Here is a 21,403-nt window from a genome sequence, read left to right on the forward strand (position 1 = left end):
CTTTAAAAAAAATCAGATAAAGAAATTATTATATAATGTATAAAATTTTGGAAATAGATAAATAATTTCTAAAATATTTCTTGTTTCTTTAAATTTTGAAAATAAAATTTAATCTTTAAATGATCTCAATGAAGTCGAAAGGTAATTTCTCAAAAAAAAAAACACAAAAAGGAGCTTCATAAGAACCCATCAAGTTAATTTAAAATTTCTAAATAGTTTTGCAAAATTATCCTTGGAATTTATAGGTTGATCCTGTCCAAGTGTTGAGTCGATGAACGCTGGAATGTGGCGCTCCTGGTGATGACGTATAGACTTTCGACTGCTGGGAACCTCCGGCGAGAACCTACAAACACAAAATCGAGTCGGGAAGGGGTTCCTGGCGACGACCCTCCGACGCTCAAGTCAACTCCGGCGGGAAGAGATTAAGGCAGAATGACGAGAATGAAGACTGTAGCTACAGTGATCTAGAATGCATACCTTCGTCGAAGCCTGGGGGTCCTTATATAGGACTCCCGGGAGGATGCGTGCACGCGTCCCAAAGCGTGCACACTCCTCAAAGCATACCTGAAATGGCCGTGTAGAAAAGCATGCCTGGTACCATGCCGCAATCGTCTGGTCAAATCTCTGACGTGACAGTGGAAACTTCCACCGTACGATTCTCTGTCCGGTCCAGCCAGCAATCATGCTGTCTGTCGGTGACACACATCTCGAGAAGGGTATCCTCAGCTGCTCCCTTTGTCTCCCTCTGTGCCTTGTCCATTTTGGGCCGAGCAGGGGAGCCGCTCGGCACCATAGGGCTCGGGCCTGAAGGCATGCCAGACCGAGCGAAAATGCTTTCTTGGTTGAGTTGCAGTTCAGCCGAGCGGACAGGCCGCTCGGCTCGGTAATTTCTCTGTACTTGGCAACTTATGAGCGTCGGAAGCCCAACCCATGGTTGAGCTGTCTTCGCACCAATCCTGCGTGCAATTCTAGCCGAGTGGCCATGTGACTTCTCTTGGTGGGGCGGTCATGAGACCTCTCCTATCGGCCAAACCCGTATGTTGACCCCTCTGACCTTTACCTCCACGTATCGTTGACCCTTGTCCATGCGGGTCCTCCTATGCTTACCGCCAGATCACGTGTCTCCCCCTCAAGTCTAGTCGAAGGAGGCCTCAAGTCCGACTGACTGGACTATTAGCCTGGTGATCTGACAGCCGCTCTGCTGAAAATGCTTAACTGTTCGGGAACCCTGGAGGCGAACCTTGCCGCTCGATAGCACATTCCCTGGAACTTGAGAGTTTTGGGATCCAACGGCGGTCAATGCTAGCATCTTTAGGATTTCCCCGAGATTCGCGTAAATCCTCACCATTAAGGGCGAGCATGCGACCATGCATTAGTAATGGAGCCTATTAAATGTGCCCCTATGAGCGAGTGACGCGTGGCGCTGCTGCCAACACCACGTGATCAGGCTGTCAGGGTTGATGCGACCCCTGGCCTTTTGAATTCCACGGCAGGATCCGGTCTTCGGGCCCTGTGACCTGAATCCAACGGCTCGGAGTAATCGAGCCCAACCTTTATAATGCTCTAATAGCCTTCCTTCGCCGCTGCTTGCGTTTGTGTTTTCGGGCTCCTGCTCACGTTTGGTGCTCCGACGGCTTCGTTCTTCAGCATTCCGGCGACCCCTCGTCTCCTTCTTCGATCACCTTCTTCTCTGTAAGGCTTCTTTGCCCTTCGCCTTTCCGTTCTTTTGCGTTTTTCTTTGCACTCTCGCAGTGTTTGCCCCTTTTGGCACTGTTCCAGTCATCTTTCCTGTCGACCCTACTGTCTCTCCTTTGCTTCGCCCCTTGTCTCGGTAATGGCCAATTCCTCTCGCCAGTTCGACCCCACCCCGGCCTCTGGTATGCTACCATGGAGAGCTGGTTTGATGAAGGGGACGTGCTGAGCCTTGTCCGAATCTCCGAACTTCCTTCTGACCACGAACTAATATTAGCTACCCCATCCGATCGGCCACATGACCCGCCGATCGACACCATTTGTTTTTTCCGGGACCAGTTTGTAGCCGGTCTACGCTTTCCCCTACATCCATTCGTCCGTGAAGTGTGCAATTACTTCCGCCTCCCGCTCGGCCAGCTCGTCCCAAACTCCTTCAGGTTGTTGTGCGGAGTGGTTGTCCTATTTAGGCTACACGGCATCCCCTTAGTCCCCAAGATCTTCCATTATTTCTACTACCCCAAACAGTCTGAGTGGGGCACCTTCCTCTTCCAGTCGCGGATCGACCTTGTTTTCTTCAACAAAATGTCGACCTCGAACAAACACTGGAAAGAGTACTTCTTTTACTTGCGTCTTCCCGAGCTGCCATCTTTCCGAACTAAGTGGCAGACTGCCGTATCGCTTCCACCAGATCTCAGAAAATATAGGAGCCAGCCGGACTACCATCACGCAGCCAACATGTTGGTCGACCAAAAGTTCAACATCCACAAGCTGCTTTGTGAAGGCGTGTTGTACATGTTCGGGCTGAGTCCGATCCGCTCAAAGCTTCCGAGCAGCATGGGTAAGAGCATTCTTGATCCTTCTTTCCTTTTAATTTAACTAATTTGTTTTCATTTTCTGTAGCTGACATCATGATGCGCGCTCGCGCTACCGAGCGGATGAGGTTGAGGGCGGCCGAGATCGAAGCAGCGGCTGCTAAGGAGATGGCCGACCTTGGCATTGCGCCGGTCGGCTCCCACGAAGGTGAGAGCGGCGAAGCACCTTCTGCTGCTGGCGGATCGGCCGCTCGGATCTCTACAACCGAAGCTGTGGGCGATGCTACTTCGTCCGCTGGACTTCCTTCTGTTCAAGTCGAGGATGCAGAGTGCTCAGCCGAGGATGCTCCTTTGATAATCCGTAAACGGCGCCAGACGGAGATCCCGCTCGGTCGGCCACACCCGCGGAACAGGTGTCTGATCGAGCCGGCGTTCCTTCCGCAGGGGTTGACATGGCTCCGGCCTTGGTTGAAGCAATTTCCTCGGATCGGACTCCTTCACAGCTCGATCTACCGGCATATCCGATTGACGCGCAACTGGTCAGCTCTCTGCCCCCGGCCCGTCGACGTATTCATCGCTCTGATATTACCTCTGCTCCGCTCAGCCAGTCCTCCGGTCCTTCGGGTTCAGCTCAGTCTGCTCCGAGCTGGGAACCGCGACGGCTCAGCTTGAAGCCATGGTCAAGACACATGACCAGGAGATCAGCCTGGCGACTTTGAGGAAGGACAAGGTCATTGCTGATCTAGACACAAAAAAATATTGAGGCTCGGGCGCTGGAACAACGTGTTCAGGAATTAGCTGACATGCTGTCAGCTGAACGGAAAGGTCGATCGGTGGAGAAGACTGAACTCCAAGGAGAACTAAAGAATCTCCTAGACACCCTTGAAGCTTCTCGAGCTGCCCTCAAGGAGTACCAAGACGGCGAATCGGGCTGCTTTGCTGTGATGAGGCAGGCTTATATCCGCTCGGATGACTTTGCCCAGAAGGTGTGTAACCAGCTCGTTATCGCCTTCGAGGAAGTCATTAATTTGACAACTGCTTATCTAAAAGACAAGGGTCAACTTCCTGAAGCGACGTCTATCCCTCCCAAGGACCTAGCCGGGCTACTCGATGTCATCCCTGAGCTTATTTTTTATTACTTGGAGTGAGGAGTGCTTCTAAATTTTTGAAGTTTTATCTATACACTCGTCGATTGGCGAGTTAGTGTTACCCAGCTTTTGTCTGTGTACCCGCCATTTAGCGAATTAATATAACCTCTCAATTTTGTTATTTACTTTTTAAAACGCATTCTTCTCGAGCAGCACTTCATGGTTTTTTAGGCGGGATATTTATAGTTGTCGCGCCGACTTTAGAGTTTAATGTCGTCGCTCGACGATCTTCGGGCCGGGGGGTTTATAGTCGCCGGTCCGACTCTGGGATTTAACATCGCCGCTCGACGGTCTTCGAGCCGGGGGGTTTATAGTCGCTGGTCCGACTCTGGAATTTAACGTCGTCGCTCGACGGTCTTCGGATCAGGGGGTTTATAGTCGCCGATCCGACTCTGGGATTTAACGTCGCCGCTCGACGATTTGGGAAGACTAGCTGCTCAGCCGTGATTTTGCAAAAACCCTTCTGTTTTTACTTCCTGCGGTTGAAGGAGACAAAGGGTGATAAATATATGTCGTGTATTACATTGGCGTACCTTTTATCCAGCTCGGTACGGTTGGAGGTGGCTTGCACTCCAGGGTCGCTCTAGCTTCCATTCGTCTTCATCCTCTAGGTAATAGGCGCCTGAACGGAGCTTTTCTACAATATTGAACGGTCCAGCCCAAGGAGCTCCCAGCTTGGTCACATCGCCGACCGGCTTGACTTTCTTCCAAACGAGGTCGTCGACCAGAAAAGATCTGGGAATTACCCGTCTGTTGTAGTTTTGCTTCATCCTCTGCCAGTATGCCATCGACCCGACGACGGCCTTGGCTCGCGTCTCGTCCACTAGGTCCAGCTCCAAATACCTCCGCTCAGCATTGTTCTCGTCGTAGACTCTGATCCGATAGAATTCTACTTGACTTCTACTGGGACGATGACCTCTCCCCCATACACCAGGTGGAAGGGGGTCGCTCTTGTTCCTTCCTTGGGCATTGTTTGGAGTGCCCATAATACCCCGGGCAGCTCGTCTACCCAACTCCCACCTTCATGGTCGAGCCGAACCCGAAGAATTCGTAGGATCTCCTGATTGGTGACTTCAGCTTGCCCGTTACTCTGGGGATACTCTACGAAGGTGAAGGCTTGCTGGATGTCATACCCCTAGCACCATTCCCTGAGTTGCTGACCCGAGAACTGCCTCCCATTATCGGAGATGAGCCACCACGGAATGCCGAACCGATAGATGATATGCTGCCACATAAATTTTTTGACCATCTCTTCAGTTATTTTAGCTAGCGGCTCGGCTTCAATCCACTTAGAAAAATAGTCCACTGCTACTAGCAAGAACTTTCGTTGTCTGGTCGCCATTGAAAATGGTCCCGCAATGTCCAGGCCCCATTGATCGAACGGGCAAGATACTGTGGACGTCTTTAGCTCCTCCGCAGGGCGATGTGAGAAGTTATGCTATTTCTGGCAAGATAGGCACGTGGCGACAATCCGAGCGGCGTCTTCCTATAGAGTTGGCCAAAAATAACCGGCCAAAAGAATCTTCCTTGCTAACGAGCGGCCACCCAAATGCCCACCACACGAGCCTTGCTGCACTTCTTGTAGGATATAGTCCACGTCATCCGGACCGACGCACTTGAGCAGGGGCCTGGAAAATACTTTTTTGTAGAGTTGGTCGCCAATGAGGACGAACCGACCAGCTCTCCTCCTGAGCAGATGCGCTTCCTCCCGATCGGACGGTGTTGCTCCCGACTTTAGGAACTCCGCTATGACTATCCGCCAATCGTTTGGGAATGTGAGCCTCTCCATCCGGTCGATGTGGGCGACCAGAGACACCTGCTCGACTGGCTACTCGATGACGATCGGTGATATCGAGCTGGCTAGCTTAGCCAGCTCATCTGCAGCCTGATTCTCCACTCGAGGGATCTTCTGTATCAACACCTCTCGGAAACCGGCTTTCAGTTTTGCGAAGGCTTCCGCATAAAGCTTGAGCTTGACGTTGCTTATCTTAAATGCTCCCGAAAGTTGCTGAGCAGCCAACTGTGAATTTGAATGAATCAAAACATTGCTAGCTCCCACATGCCGAGCGGCCTGCAACCCTACTATTATCGCCTCATACTCTGCTTCATTGTTGGTTGCTCGATAATCCAGCCGTACAGACAGGTGCATCAATTCTCCGTGGGGGAAACCAGCAGCATGTCAACCCCACTTCCCTGCCGCGTGGGCGATCCATCTACGTACACCTTCCAGGTGGTTTCGGGCTCGGGATTTTGTACCTCCGTGACGAAGTCTACCAACGACTGCGCCTTGATAGCCGTCCGGGGCTGATACTATATGTCAAACTCACTGAGCTCCGTGGTCCATTTGATCAATCACCCGGACGCCTCGGGGTTCAGGAGAACTCGGCCTAAGGGACTATTTGTCATGACAATGATCGTATGCCCTAGGAAATAGGGTCGGAGCCTCCAAGCGGCGAGAACAAGTGTGAAGGCAAGTTCCTCAAGACCGGTGTAGCGAGACTCAACATCCTTTAGAATGTGGCTAAGGAAATACACTGGTTGTTCTTTGTCGTTCTGTCGGACTAGCGTCAAACCAACCGCGTGCTTGGTTGAAGACAAATAAATGCAGAGAGGCTCGCCGATAGATGGCTTAGCTAATATAGGTAATGAGTTTAGGTAGACCTTCAATTCTTCGAATGCTCGGTCACATTCCTCATCCCATTGGAATTTGGTTGCTCGGCGCAGGATCCTGAAGAAGGGCATGCTCTGATCGACTGTCCTGGAGATGAACCGGGATAGTGCTGTTATGCGACCCGTAAGGCGTTGGACTTCCTTCAAGTTTCTGGGCGGCGACATATCCTATAGCGCTTTGACCTTGCTAGGGTTGGCTTTAATGCCTCGCTCGGTGACTATGTAGCCTAGGAAACGACCACTTTTTGCTCCGAATAGACACTTTTGCGGGTTCAACTTGACCCCGTACGCCCGCAGTGTCCGAAAGGTTTCTTCTATATCTGCACAAAGGTCAGCCGCTCGGAGTGATTTAATGAGTATATCATCAACATATACCTCTAGGTTTCGCCCGATCTGCTTTCGGAACACCTTGTTCATGAGTCACTGGTACGTAACCCTTGCGTTTTTCAGTCCGAACGGCATTACGTTGTAGCAATAGGTGTCGTCCGCCGTAATGAAGCTCACTTTCTCTTGGTCTTCCCGGGCGAGCGGCACTTGGTGGTACCCCTGATAAGCATCCAGCATGCATATCAGCTCTCATCCAGCGGTCGAATCCACCATCTGGTCAATTCGGGGCAGAGGGTAGAAGTCCTTTGGGCATGCCTTGTTTAGATCATGGAAATCGATGCAAACCCGCCATTTGTTGTCAGGCTTGGAGACCAGTACCACATTCGCTCACCAACTCGGAAACTGTACCTCACGTATGTGGCCAGCCTCCAGGAGCTTCTCGACTTCTGCCCGTATGATGACGTTCTGCTCGGTACTATAGTCCCGCTTCCTCTGCTTGACAGAACGAGCATCCGGCCGGACGTGGAGCTCGTGCTGTGTGACGTTTGGCGAGATCCCTGGCAGCTTGTGCGTTGACCACGCGAAGACGTCGTGATTCTGCTAGAGACATCTGACCAACTCTTCCTTCCGTTCTTCTTCCAGATCGGACGCAATGAATGTGGTGGCCTCCGGTCGGCCTTCCCGAATCTGTACTTCCTCTTTTTCTCCATAAATCAAAGTAGGGGGCTTTTCAATTATACCGTTTACCTCAAGGCGCGGTGCATTCCGAGTGGACTTTGCTTCAGCTCGGACCATCTCCACATAGCATCGCCGGGCCGCCAGCTGATCTCCCCGGACTTCTCCCACTCGATCTTCCATGAGGAATTTGATTTTTTGGCAAAAGGTTGAGACGACCGTCCGGAACTCATTGAGGGTTGGTCGTCCCAATATCACATTGTAGGCGGAGGGGGCATCAACCACGATGAAGTTAGTGGTCCGCGTCCTCCGAAGTGACTCTTCTCCTAGCGAGATACCCAACCTGGTATGCCCAATCGGAAGAACTTCATTGCCAGTGAACCCATATAACGGGGTTGTCATGGCAATAGCTCGGCTCGGTCAATTTAAAGCTGCTCAAACGCCTTCTTGAAAATAATGTTGACCGAGCTGCCTGTATCAATAAATATGCGGTGAATAATGTAGTTAGCTATTACCGCTCGGATGATGAGGGCGTCATCGTGGGGGTACTTCAACTTCCTCAAGGTCCCTAGGACCAAAGCTGATCTCGGGTCCGGATGCACGTTCTTGACTGCAGTCAACCGCGTGGATCCTGAGTTGCCGGGCGTGTGACTTTCTGGCCCGATTCGAGTCACCGCCCGTCGGTCCACCGGCGATGATGTTGATTTCGCCCCGTGCTACGTTGCTTCTATTTTCCTCCTCCCGAGCGGATGGTCTCGCTCACTCCTGTGAGGCTCGAGGGTTAGCCCTTGGCTGGTGATGATGTTGTTGATGGTGATGCAGCTCGGGTGAACGCTTGACCATTTGTCGTTCAGTATTTTGATGATGAGGCCACCGGTCCAGTGAAGGTGATCGACGACGATAATTCCTTGGCTCAGGTTGGCTGACCGGGGGGAGACTCCGGTAGTCTCGAGTGTTGTGTGTGGCTGATTGATGGATTCTGCAAAACATGAGTGTCCATACCTTGCCTTTTTGCCTAGGTCGTTCGGTCGTAATGTGCTGAACAACGGGCGACCTAGAGTCTTGATGTGGCATTATCCCCTCGGCACGTGGTCCTCTTGGCAGTTGCTGGCTGGTGTGTGGTCTCCGCTCGGTTAGGACCAAAGGCTTGACTTGTGCTTCCTTCTTTCGGGCCGTCTGCGCTTCCTCCACGTTAATATACTCATTTGCCTTTTTCAGCATGTGGTCGTAGTCGCGGGGCGGCTTCCTGATGAGCGAGTGAAAGAAGTCCCCGTCAACTAAGCCTTGCGTGAAAGCATGCATCATTATCTCGGACGAGACCGCGGGGATGCCCATAGCTGTTTGGTTGAAGCGTTGGATGTAGGTTCGGAGAGTTTCTCTTGGCCCTTGCTTCATGGAGAAGAGGCTGACGCTGGTCTTCTGGTAATGTTGGCTGCTAGCAAAGTGATGAAGGAATGCCGCTCGGAAGTCTCTAAAGCTCTGAATGGATCCGTCCGGCAACCTCCGGAACCAGCGTTGTGCCGAACCGGACAGTGTAGTGAGGAAGACTCTACATTTGACTCCGTCGGTGTATTGATGGAAAGTAGCGGCATTATCGAACTTATCGAGGTGGTCATCCGGGTTGGTTGTACCGTTATACTCTCCGATCGATATGGGAGCATAATGATTTGGGAGAGGGTCTTGTAAGATCGCCCCGGAGAATTGGCGATTGACTCGCTCGGGGGATGACTCAGCCCGCGACGCCTTCTCCTTCCTAGCGTCCCGCACGGGCGCTTCATCGGATGATCCCTGGTTGGCTAGGGCCAGCTCCGACGGAGTCTGGAACAGTGCCCGATGAAATGAAATAGGGGTGGGCGGCGCATCTCTTGGTGTGCCGGTCTGCCCCTTGTTCTGTGCCCAAGTAGAGTACTGCTCCGGTCGGTCCTCCATCGCCGCTCGGCCACCTGAAACCGAGATGGCCTGCTGCGCTATCCGCTCGGCTTGGGTCTTCTGTTATTTGTCGACCATCTTCGTACCTCGCGCTTGGATGAGTGCGTCGAGTTCCTCGGGAGAGAGCGTCACCATGAGTTGGCGTCCAGCTTCTTCCATCTTCTCGGATCAGATTCCGGTGCGTTCCCACATACGACGCCAATTTGATCCTGTCCGAGTGCTGAGTCGATAAACGCTGGGGACGTGGCGCTCCCGGTGATGACGTATAGAACTTCGACTGCTGGGAACCTCCGGCGAGAACCTACAAGCACAAAACCGAGTAGGAAAGGGGTTCCCGGCGACGACCCTCCGACGCTCAAGTCAACTCCGGCGGGAAGAGATTGAGGTAGAATGATGAGAATGAAGACTGTAGCTACAGTGATCTAGAATGCATACCTCCGTCAAAGCTTGGAGGTCCTTATATAAGACTCCCGGGAGAATGCGTGCACGCGTCCCAAAGCATGCACGCTCTTCAAAGGATGACCGTTACTTAACTACTAACTCTACTTAACCGGTATGATTAAAAATCACATGGAAACCCTATCGAAAAATTTTGACAGAATCTCCCTTGTACCGGTGACCATATTCAACAATACATGCAATATATACTCAGCCACAAGCGGCTTGAACACATATCAATCAACCACGCAGTATAATAAATCCAAAATAAAGAAAATAATACCACAACTCATCACACCATATCACAATTCATCTACTATGTCCTAATCACATCAAAATATCATGTACTATCTCAAATACTTCTAACATAGCAAAAGACAATAGAAACTAAAAGAAAACTTCTTTCTTAGTCCCAAGGCTTTCATAGTCCTGGCATCACACATCCTTCGACCACCTCCTTGTCACCTTCGTTTCTATATCTTTTCCTTTCCTGTATCTGCAGTAAGAGGAAGTGCAATTTATAAGCAAAATTTGCTTAGTAAGCGCTATCTAACTCACAAAAACACGAATATGCATGTATACAGAAAAAAACTAGAAACTATATGCTCTAAAAGAAAATAAAGCATAAACATAACTACTCATGTCAAACTAATAGCAAAGAAAAGCTAAGGAAACTACTCATGTAATTCCAATAACTAATCATGCTATACAAGGATAAAACTGCATGCTAGTAGATAAAGCTAATCATGCTAAATATCAAATCAGGAAACAAACAAAACTACTACTGCATGCTAGAATTCAAAAGAACTAAACTTACTGATTCTAAGCATAAATGAAGCTTGTTTCATTTGTTTCAAAACTTATACTTTATTACTTTAAAATAATAATCAACTTCTCTTGGGCCCGACATTGTACCAATTTGCGCGCATCCTTAATATGAGTCGAGGTAGCTAATCCCGAAACTACTAAGGTACTTCTAGGCGATCTTGTGCCTAGGGGCGATCTAGGAACCCACCCAATGGACCTTGTGTCCGGTACATGCCATTAAAAAGTAAAATATTTATTTTCTTTTTAACTATAACTTCCTTATACTTGTTATTCTTTAATACTTCTAATATATAATGCCTTGACATTTTAATAAGCACCTTGTGTGCCAAAATCCCTAAAGTCTTGACTTTGGGATCTACTTAAGCCTTGGTCTTTTACTTTCTTTTCTTTATCTTTCTTATACTTTTCTTAAACTCAAAATACTGTTAGGGTATTTTTTAAATATGCATCTATAAGTGAAATCAACTAGGTAACACACAATCATGCATATTTAAAAGAAATCTAAAGCCTTGTTCTACAATGCTTTCTATAAACTATCTGTATTTTTAAAATTAAAGACTACAGCTTTAGTTGTTCCATAATTCCAAACCTCCTAAGCAGTTAGGTGAAGCAACTACATTAAACCTCAATAGTGCAGTAACATTCAAATATCATAAAATCGATGGATCACAACTACACAAATTTAACTAACATGAGGTAAACTTCAACTCTACTCATTCTACAATCTTGCTCCTTTAGTCAATAAAGAGTTATCTGAACTAACCATTACCCTATCTAGAAGAAAGGTTTGTCATTAAACAAATATTGTACCAACATTTAGGGTCATCTAGAAAGAGTAGAAATCATGCTCAGAATTGATCTAACATTTAACTCTCTTTTCTCATCTTCTAAACTAAACTTCTACTCTGAAGTTACTACTTGCATATCTAAAACACTCACATACTTCTCACCTGTTAAATTCATTACATCACTTCAAATCATCTTTTAGTCTTAATACATGATACTCACCAAAACAACATATTACATATGCTCATCTTCACTCTTCATCCACACTTCTGCACTAAAGAGATTACACTATCTTCTTCATCATAAAATAAACTAAAATCACTGCCGGATCAACCTCCAATTAGCCTAATAAACCAATACTTAATCCAAGTCATTCTATGTTCATTGCCTAATAGCAGAACAAAGGGAAACTAAAAACTTAAAGATAAATCTAACTTTATATATACTTGAAATAAAAGGTAGTTCGTTGTATAGATATATATATAAACTAAAACTGAAAATCTACAACTGAAATGTTTTCATGAAATTTGAAACTAACATGCTCCAAATTAATCTAACTCGTTCTAAACTGCAAGACTTCCTCAATTCTGCACAAACACAATCAAAAAGCGTGCCTAAAGACTTCCTCAATTCTTATCATATCATGTAAAGAACATCTTTAACCCAATAGAACCTCACAAATCTACAAAGGAATATACTTGAAACCTCTTAATCTACACCGGAAATTTCCACAAGCAAGGAAAGAACTAAAATGTTTCTTATCTTCTAATTCTTTTATTATAGAATGCCTCGGCATTTCTTCGAGCACTTGGCGTGCTGCTGATCCCAAATTCTAAAATTTAGAGATCCTATCAAGACCTTGGTCCTTTCTTTACTTATAACTACTTATAATCTTCTAAAAAGATTTAATGAAACACATGCTTTAAATTAAAGAGCTATTCTTGCTCGTTAAGGAAGTAGTAAACTTCAAATCTGCACTCAAAAGAAACTAAACCATATACTCGTGCATATCTAATAGCAAAGAAAACTGGTCATGCTCAACTCATAGCAAACATAACTAGAAAATATACTCTTATTGAAAATCTGCATATTAACTTAACAAAATTCTGCATACTATCAAAATATAACTAATCAAACCCTTTCTTTCTTTTCAATCTCAGAGACCACCAACAGGCTCGAAGTATTCTTCTCCTGTTAAAAATGTCATACCAAAAGGACCACCAGTTATTCAGTTGTCTGCATTATCATTAGAGGAACTGAAACAGAAGTCTGGTAATTTTGATTCATAATGTCTGGTAGGGGAAGGTCATATGGAAGGGTGTACTTTGCAATTCTAGATAATGGGAAGCATATTGCTGTGAAGAAGCTTGATGCTTCTAAAGATGACTCAAATGAATTTTTGTCTTAGGTTGCTTCTGTATCCAGATTGAAGCATGAAAATTTGGTTGAGATTCTGGTTAGAAAATTTCTAAATGGATTGGCACTCAACGACTCCAAGTTGATACTTGATCAGGAATGGGGCTACAGATTATAATAGCTAACAATAAGCTTCGAAGACTAATCATCTACGTTTCATAACACAAAACCAACCAAACTTAAGCTTGCTGAAATTTAAAACAACCACTCAAAGCATCAATCATAATTTGCATTACTCTATAGGTTGTGAACTAAACAATTCAATTCCATCACAGTAATTAGTTCTGTTCTGTAACAGTCCCATTGAGGTCAGTTCTATTCAATAACAGTTCCATGGCTTAACTCAAGAGTATAAACATATAAGAGCCTAAAATCTTAACAACAGCACAGTAGTGAATCAATACTTAAAGAGACCAACCAAAAATATCATTAATCTATAAACATTTAATCTAACCTTTCTATTCAATCTTCGTTTCTCATTTCTGCCAGATCATTCAAACCACTCAGGAAAAACAAACTAGAAATCTATATCAAGACCATGCATGTCGGAAAAAACCAAATTCTAGACAGTTCATAAACTTGTTGAAATCAGGTATCTATAATTCCAACAACCAATCACAGCCGAATCCACCAACCTCCTGTTCAGTGCTACGGTAGGGAAAACAAAGAAACCAAATTTGCTACTTATAGCCATTCCAACCTAAAACCTACTGAAGCTTAAAAATTATGTGAGACTTATGCAAAACTTGTACTTTCATTGAGTAATATAGAGATCTTCAAGCTTACTACAGCAGGGATGCAAGGGAAAAAGAAAAAAAACCGAAGCTACACTTCCTTCAGCAACCCTATTCTGCATAGCATAATCCGAATCCCAAAAGAACCTCAAATTGAACCTATACAAACTCTCTTCCTTTCCTTAGGGTTCATGGCAGCAAGCATCAAAAACAAAACCCCTTAAAACATGCTTCGAAATCCAAAAGGAAACAAGAATCCAAAACCTCAACATATGGCAGAAAACTAAAAGAAATCCCGAAACTACTCTTACCGCAGGTGAGTAAGCAACTTACCTATCCTTGGACTCAAAACCGAGAAGAGGAGCTGCTAGGGTTCGGAGAAAACTCAAGTTTTCGGCTTCTTCTTGCGCCCACAGATCCTCCTCGACGATGGTGGTCGCACACAGTTGAGGACCCGCCGGAAAAAGGCCTAGCTCCGTCACCTTCTCCGCCCGAACAGTGAAGTCGCTGTCGCCGTCGCCGTTCGCGAGAGAGGAGGAGAGGGGTTCGGGAGTTTTAGGTCACGGGAGAAACTTAAGTCCTCTCATAACTTAGGTATTTTATTATATAACTACTGCTTAAGTATTATTCATCCCTTCCGTAATTAGCACCGGCCGCTAGCACAGCTGGTCAAGCGGGTTTTGCTCGGGTCAAAGGTCTCGGCTTCGATCCCTCAGCCACGCACTTTTATACCAATTTATTTTAAACGTTCCAACTATAGCTTAAATATATATCGCTCCATTTATGATTAACAAAACATCCGTAGACCAGATGGTTGGGCTGAGTTCGTTATGACTCGGGTTCGGGTCCGTGATCTTGGGTTCAAAACCCGGCTTCGACATATATTATTATTATTATTTTTTACTTCTTCCTCTTGGTAAAAATACCAAACGAATTCCAAAAATTACGTAAAAATACTCTAAAAATTCATAAAAATCTCTAGAATTTTTCTATAGTATTTCTAAATATTTTTGGATTATTTTTGGAGCTCAAAATGAGGAAATTTGGGTCGTTACACTCCCTTTGCGCCTTGTCCGTTTTGGGCCGAGCGGGGGAGCCGCTCGGTACCATAGGGCTCGGGCCTGAAGGCATGTCAGACCGAGCGAGAACGCTTTCTTGGTTGAGCTGCAGTTCAGCCGAGCGGACAGGCCGCTCGGCTCGGCAATTTCTCTATACTTGGCAACTTATGAGCGTCGGAAGCCCGACCCGTGGTCGAGCTTTCTTCGCACCAGTCCTGCGCGCGATCCTGGCCGAGCAGCCATGAGACTTCTCTTGGCTGGGCGGTCATGAAACCTCTCCGATCGGCTAAACCCGTAGGTTGACCCCTCTGACCTTGATCTCCACGTGTCGTTGACCCTTGTCCTTGCGGGTCCTTCTATGCTTACCGCCAGATCATAAGTAATTAAAAATATTTTGAGAAATAATTTTAACTTTTTGAAATTAGTTTTGAGAATTTTGAAGATTAGTTTTTTTATCATACAGAAAGAAAAAAAACAGAAAGAATTATAATTTAGTAAAAACATCATCACCATTGCATCAGCCAATAGATTATTTTATAACCAATGAGGATAAGAATTCCAAATCATGCAATCAGTCTCCATATGTGTTATGAACTCCTTGCTCAAGTAAAGATCATGTTATTGGTATAGGGAATATCAAATAATTAAATTTAATTTTAATGATGATAAATATTTAAAGTTAAGTTGTGTTATAATCTAATAAGGTTGATCAACTTTGCAGGCAGCTCAATCAAGAAAGTCCTAGTAGGTCAGTTGGATTGGATACTAGACAAATGGAAGCCCTAGTAGATTAGTTGGACTGGATACTAGGCAAAGTGGAAGACTTAACAAATCAAGGACACCAGAGAAAAAAGTCAAGATGGGTAAGTGAATCGGACATCTAGCAAATCGATGGGTCAATGATGAGTGTATTTCATATAGGATTTTTATCATAATTTGACGTACATCTTATCCCATTTTATATACATATATTTTATATGCATATATTTCATGTTTTCATCTCTGTCTACTTCATTTTATTACTTTTAGTTCAGAGAACTATTCTTTACTTATTTTCATTAATAGAATGTATTTTTTTGAACAAAAATAGAGTATAAACCCCTTGGAACATGAAGTTGGAGCAAGGAGCACATTCTGACCGTATCCCATTACGTGGGTATACTTCTACGGCTAAGAAAGAGGAAGAATAGAGAGAAAAAAGGCTTAATACGGGCTAGTTATGCCTCATCATCGAGTCTCATCATCAAGCCAACATACGAAGCATTTGGGAAGATAAAAGGATTCAAAAGACCATCAAAATAAAACTTTAATCAAGGAACATGCTTTATCCTTCGTATGGAAGAAATCATACACAAAACAACACTAAAAAGCCTTCCCATAGATCCCACCACGAGGGGTCATGCTGGTGGGCACGACCTATGTCAAAAATGGTGATTTTCTAGAGCTGAACACCAATGCCCGTGTTGGTGAACATGGGTCATGTTAACCTTCGACCTAAACTGCAAACCAAACTTTGAACGACCATAATTTTCGAATCAGTTTGAGCCATGAGTCGTACCATCTATGAAAATATAGATAATTTCAAGATATACAACTTTGATTCAGTGTACAACCCAAGAAAACCTAGTTTAAGGATCAAAACACCCATTTTGGTGGAGCTATATAAACCTGTAGATTTGGATAATTTGGGGGAACTGTAAAAGGATCAAACAAACTCTTGCTTGGATGATTTTAAAAAAGGGGATTTCATTCCCCTCCTTAGAAGAGGATTTTTCCCTCTTGGGGAAATCCTAGAGCAATCATCTTCATCCACTTTCCGTCCACCTTTGGAGCAAGCAAACATTCCAAAGATATCGAGAATCTTCTCCCTAAGCATGTCTTTATCTCCATTCTCTAATTTGGAGTGTATGAATTATTTTCTTAGTATCTTTGGTTTATAGTTCCCTTGCAATTGAGTAGTTCTCTTAATTGATCTAGGAGTAGGTATTATCCCGTTTGATGGGCAAACACTATTCTGTCTAATCCATTAAGTTAGCATATTTTTTTCGATAAAATGTGTGTTTATGGTTTGGATTTAATATGTAAACATGATCTTGATGTCGAGAGGTACGAGATACGTATCCCACGGGGATTCGATGATGGATTAAAAGGAGAATTCAATCCTTTAAACCGTAGACAATCGAGACATGGAGAGCCGGCTATGAGAATAGATCGGTATGCCACGAGGAATCCTAGGCTAACATAGAGCTTAATGGATCAATTCTAATTCATCATCACATAGTAGTAGAGTAGTCATTTAGGGGTTATGGGATCTTATAATAGGGTCCCCATAGAAAGCTATCTCTAATTTCAACCGTTCTGAAAGTAGGCGATAATTAGAATTGATACGTCGATGTAGTTCCAAATGTTCACATCGGATACTATAAATTAGTCTACCTACATAAATACCCATTAAGGATAAAAAATCAAACATAGATTAGGTATTTACAATCATTTCGATGAAACTGATTCCTAGAATCACTTTCTCCTTCATTTACTTTTCTAACTCAGCTCTCTTCTCTACCTCTCCCTCAATTCTCTCGTTCTCAGCTCACTCTCGTTCTCTTTTTTCTCTTGTTCTTGTCGCCACACTCAATTATGACCGTATAGATAACTTACTTTGTGAACTCAGTTAGTATTTAATCAACAGTCCCTGTGAGTTGATATTTTATTACTTGACAATAGAATCGTGCACTTATGATTTCTCACATTAGGTTTTTGGTACCGTTGTCGGGAACTATTTTAATTAACATTAGTTGACTCAAATTTTAGTTACTCTAGACTTATTTCTTTTTCAATTTTTGCATTTATTTTCTTTTTATAGCACTCCTTTCTTTTTCAAAAAAAAAAAATTCAATTCAAAATTTATTGGGTGTCGTGATTGTTTTATATCTTCTATATCCATGTGTTATGCCATAATTTCTCCCTATGTCTTGTGATTTCGTTGCTATTGTTTCAAGTGAGACTAAGAAATTTATTTCTTTTCAAACATGGATCCATATTTTTAATAATTTGGAGGCTTCAATAAAACTTATAATTCTGAACTGATCAAGTGGAGTGCATTTGTAGAGTTTGTGACAACTCATCTCATTTGACTTGTTTACACCATATCTTTTAATAAGTTAATATTGTCCCTACGGAACCCCAATATTCTCTACCTCCACAACAACCACAAAAATCTATGTTAGTGCAGGGAGTACCATAATTAAACCTATATTTTGATGTTGTCAAATGTTCAAAGTTAAGTCTTGTTGTTATCTGATGAATTGATCAAGTGTGCAAAATACTCACCTTAAAAAGTCCTAGTAGATCAAGTGGGCCCGATACTAGGCAAGAGAAGTTTCAGCAGATCATGCAACCAAGTAGAAAGTCTAGATGGGTTAAGTGGACCTAACATCTGACAAGTGGACTCGATAGGTCTAGAGTACCCGATATCGAGTCAAGTGGAAGGCCTAGCAGTCGATATGATGTTGAGTGATTAAGTCCAAGAAGGTTTGGAGGACTCAATATTTGGTAAGTAAGTTGAGGTAAGCTACTGGAGGTAATGCGGTGAGGTAATGTCCCAGTAGGAACAAACCTTAGACATTGATCCAATTGAAGAAACCAACGGAGGTTTCTAACTTGAGATCAAGATAGTCCTTACTATCTTAATCATGCATTATCTTATCTTGCAGGATTATAGAGTTGAGAAACCAACTCTATTTTACAGGGTAAAAACTATTTTATACTAATATTATTTTACAGGAAGTGAACTTAAGTGGTTCCATCGACAAAACAAGTTGTTCAGTAGACGGAACCATGGAAAATCAGAGCAGTGATATTCGATCCAGAAGCATAGATGGAATTACATTTCCATCGACTGATCAAGTTGATCAATCAATGGATTAGTGAATTTTCAAAATTAATTCAAGATTTAAATCATAGCACAAAAGGTAAAAAGAGGTTCAGTCGATGGATCAAGTTGATCAATCGACGGATCCGTAGATTTCTAAAATTAATTCAAGATTCAAATTAGAGCGCAAAAGGTAAAAAGAGGTTCAGTCGATGAATGAAGGTGATCAGTCAACCACTATAAGAATTCTGACTTTTAGTGACACATAGCACGGTCAATGTTGCAAAATGTGACCTTTTGGCTACGCTTGGAGTGTTTCACATCACTAAAAGATAAAACATTAGGAGGGAATTTTTCCACATTTATTTTGTATCATTTAACATTGCGTTAAACAATACGTGTCATCAAATGAAGGCCTTTGGCAACATGCACATCACTCCACGTCACTAAAAGATAGCACAAATTTTCCCTGGATCATTTGGTGACACAACATAGAAAACACGTCACCAAATGTGACACTTTGGTGATGCATTTTGCACTCAACGTCACTAATAGTAGTGGAAATTTTTCCCACCTCAAATTATGGGAATTTTAATTTATTTTAATAAACTAACCATTCGTATTCCCTTTTAACAAAATTATAAATCAAAATAAATATCATTTAAAAATAAATCAAAAAAATTTTATTAAATAATTCTGACTTTATTTTATTTTAATACCTTAAAACCCTATTCTCTTGTTCGTTTGTGCATAGGGGGTGTAAATGAACCAAGCTGCTTGTGAGTTATTTGAAGTTCGATTCGATAAAAGCTCGTTTAATAAGGCTCATTAAGATAAACAAACCAAGCTCAAGCTTCACAATATTCGACTCGTTAGCTCGTGAACATGTTTGTTAAGCTCGTGAATCACTTTTAAATAAAAAAAATAATAGTTTTAATATTGAATTTATAGATTTTACACTCTACTTATGAAATATATAGATAAATATATTAAATTTATATATTAGAATAAAATTATAAATTTTAATAAGAATATTATAATTTTCTCTAAATATATAATTTAGTTTTTAATGAATATTTATATTTATAATTTATATTTATTAAGTTCGTTTAAGCTCGATGAAAGTTCGAATAAGCTCATGAGCCATGAATATATTCATTAAATAAAGCTTAAGCTCGACTCGATTATAAACGAGTCAAACTTAAACATTCAAGAGTTCGGCTAGGCTCGGCTCGATTACATCCCTATTTGTGCATTTCTTCGTTCGTGCATTTTCGTCGTTGCCGATTTCTTCTTTCGTGCATTCTCGCCCTTGCTGATTTCTTCTCTCCTATGCATCTTGCTCGCCAAGGATATCCTGTTCTCTCTCAATAGGTAATCTTTGGTTTATCCTTATACTGTATTGTTGCACGCCCTTATTATCGGCCACAGATGCTCGCGACTAGTGACCTTTTTGGCGGCACATGACCAAATCATAATGACCTGCTACCACCTCCTTGGCCGTAGATGCGCGTGACCATTGGGCTCTTTAGCGACAAGCGACTTCTGGCCTCTTTGGCGGCGTGCGACCAAATTACAGTGACTTACTGCCACCTCCTTGGCCATAGCCGCTACCACCATTAGTTTTCCAACCTCGCTAATATATATGGCGGTTTCTACAATTACCAGCCTTGCTTAATTTTGCATATTGGGTTTTCTACTAAATTAATTTATAAAAATAGAAATATGAATGCATTTTGTGCAGTGTGATTGTTCGTGTAACAAAAGTCATACTTTATCATTTGATCCATGTTTGACAAATTAGTGATATACTTAAGTAGGCATTTATGAAACAACTAAGAAAGTAGTTTAAAATTAGTTAACTAAATCTATTCCATGCCATCATACTGAAATTGTGTCACTCTCTCTTTTCTCTTGGCAATTTGTTTTTTAAGTTGGATGATATTTATGATGTTCTCTACAATTACCTGACTTGCTTAGTCTCACATATTGATTTTTCTACTAAAATTTCTCTTGAATGCTCTTCTGCTTGTGTACAGATTAGATGTTACCTGCATCTTAACATTTTTTAATTGTTCTATATATTTTGAATTAGCTCCAGTTTCACAAAATGATGATTGACAAAAGTTGGATGAGTTTGACGAATCGAATCTCTCGTGAATATAAAAATGGTGTTCGGATATTTGTAGAACGTGCTGTTAAGTACACCAATGATGAGGGGAAAATAAGATGTCCATGTAATAGTTGTTTGAATCATCGGCTACATCCACCGGGCTTAGTAGAGATACACCTAGTATGATATGGAATACAACAGTCATACAAAGTGTGGGATTACCATGGTGAGCAATATGAACATCCACCAATAGAGCATGAAGTTTTATCTGATATTGATGCCATGGATGAAATGACTGATTTGACGGGACTAGTAGAGATTGGAGAATCTAGTGAGCCTATTCAACAAGAAGGTGTCTAAACTGAGAATTTCGATGATATGTTGGAGGAAATTGAGAAAGAACTATATTCAGGATGTGTAAATTTCTCGGCATTTAATTTCTTAATAAAATTAATGCATGTGAAAGTACTCAACAAGTGGAGTAATAAGTCTTTTGATATGTTACTTAAGTTAATGAAGCAAGCATTTCCTCAAACTATATTACCCGACTCACACTATGAGGCAAAGAGAAAGCTCCGTGAATTGGGACTAGGGTATGAGTCATTCTATGTTTGTGAACATGATTGTGCTCTTTTTTGGAAAGAAAATGTTGGGTTTGAGAATTGTCCTATATGTGGCTCGAGTAAATGGGTTGACAAAAATACAAAAGGGGAAAAGGTACCAAAAAAGGTGATGCGATACTTTCCCCTAACTCCTAGATTAAAACGTTTGTATAGTTCTAAGCATACCGCAAAAGATATGAGATGGCATAATGTTGAGCGACCAAAAGAGAATGGTGTTTTAAGACACCCAGCAGATGGTTTTGCTTGGAAGATGTTTGATGATAAATTTCTAGTATTTGGCATG

This window comes from Zingiber officinale, chromosome 8A, assembly GCF_018446385.1.
Source record: "Zingiber officinale cultivar Zhangliang chromosome 8A, Zo_v1.1, whole genome shotgun sequence".
NCBI lineage: Eukaryota > Viridiplantae > Streptophyta > Magnoliopsida > Zingiberales > Zingiberaceae > Zingiber > Zingiber officinale.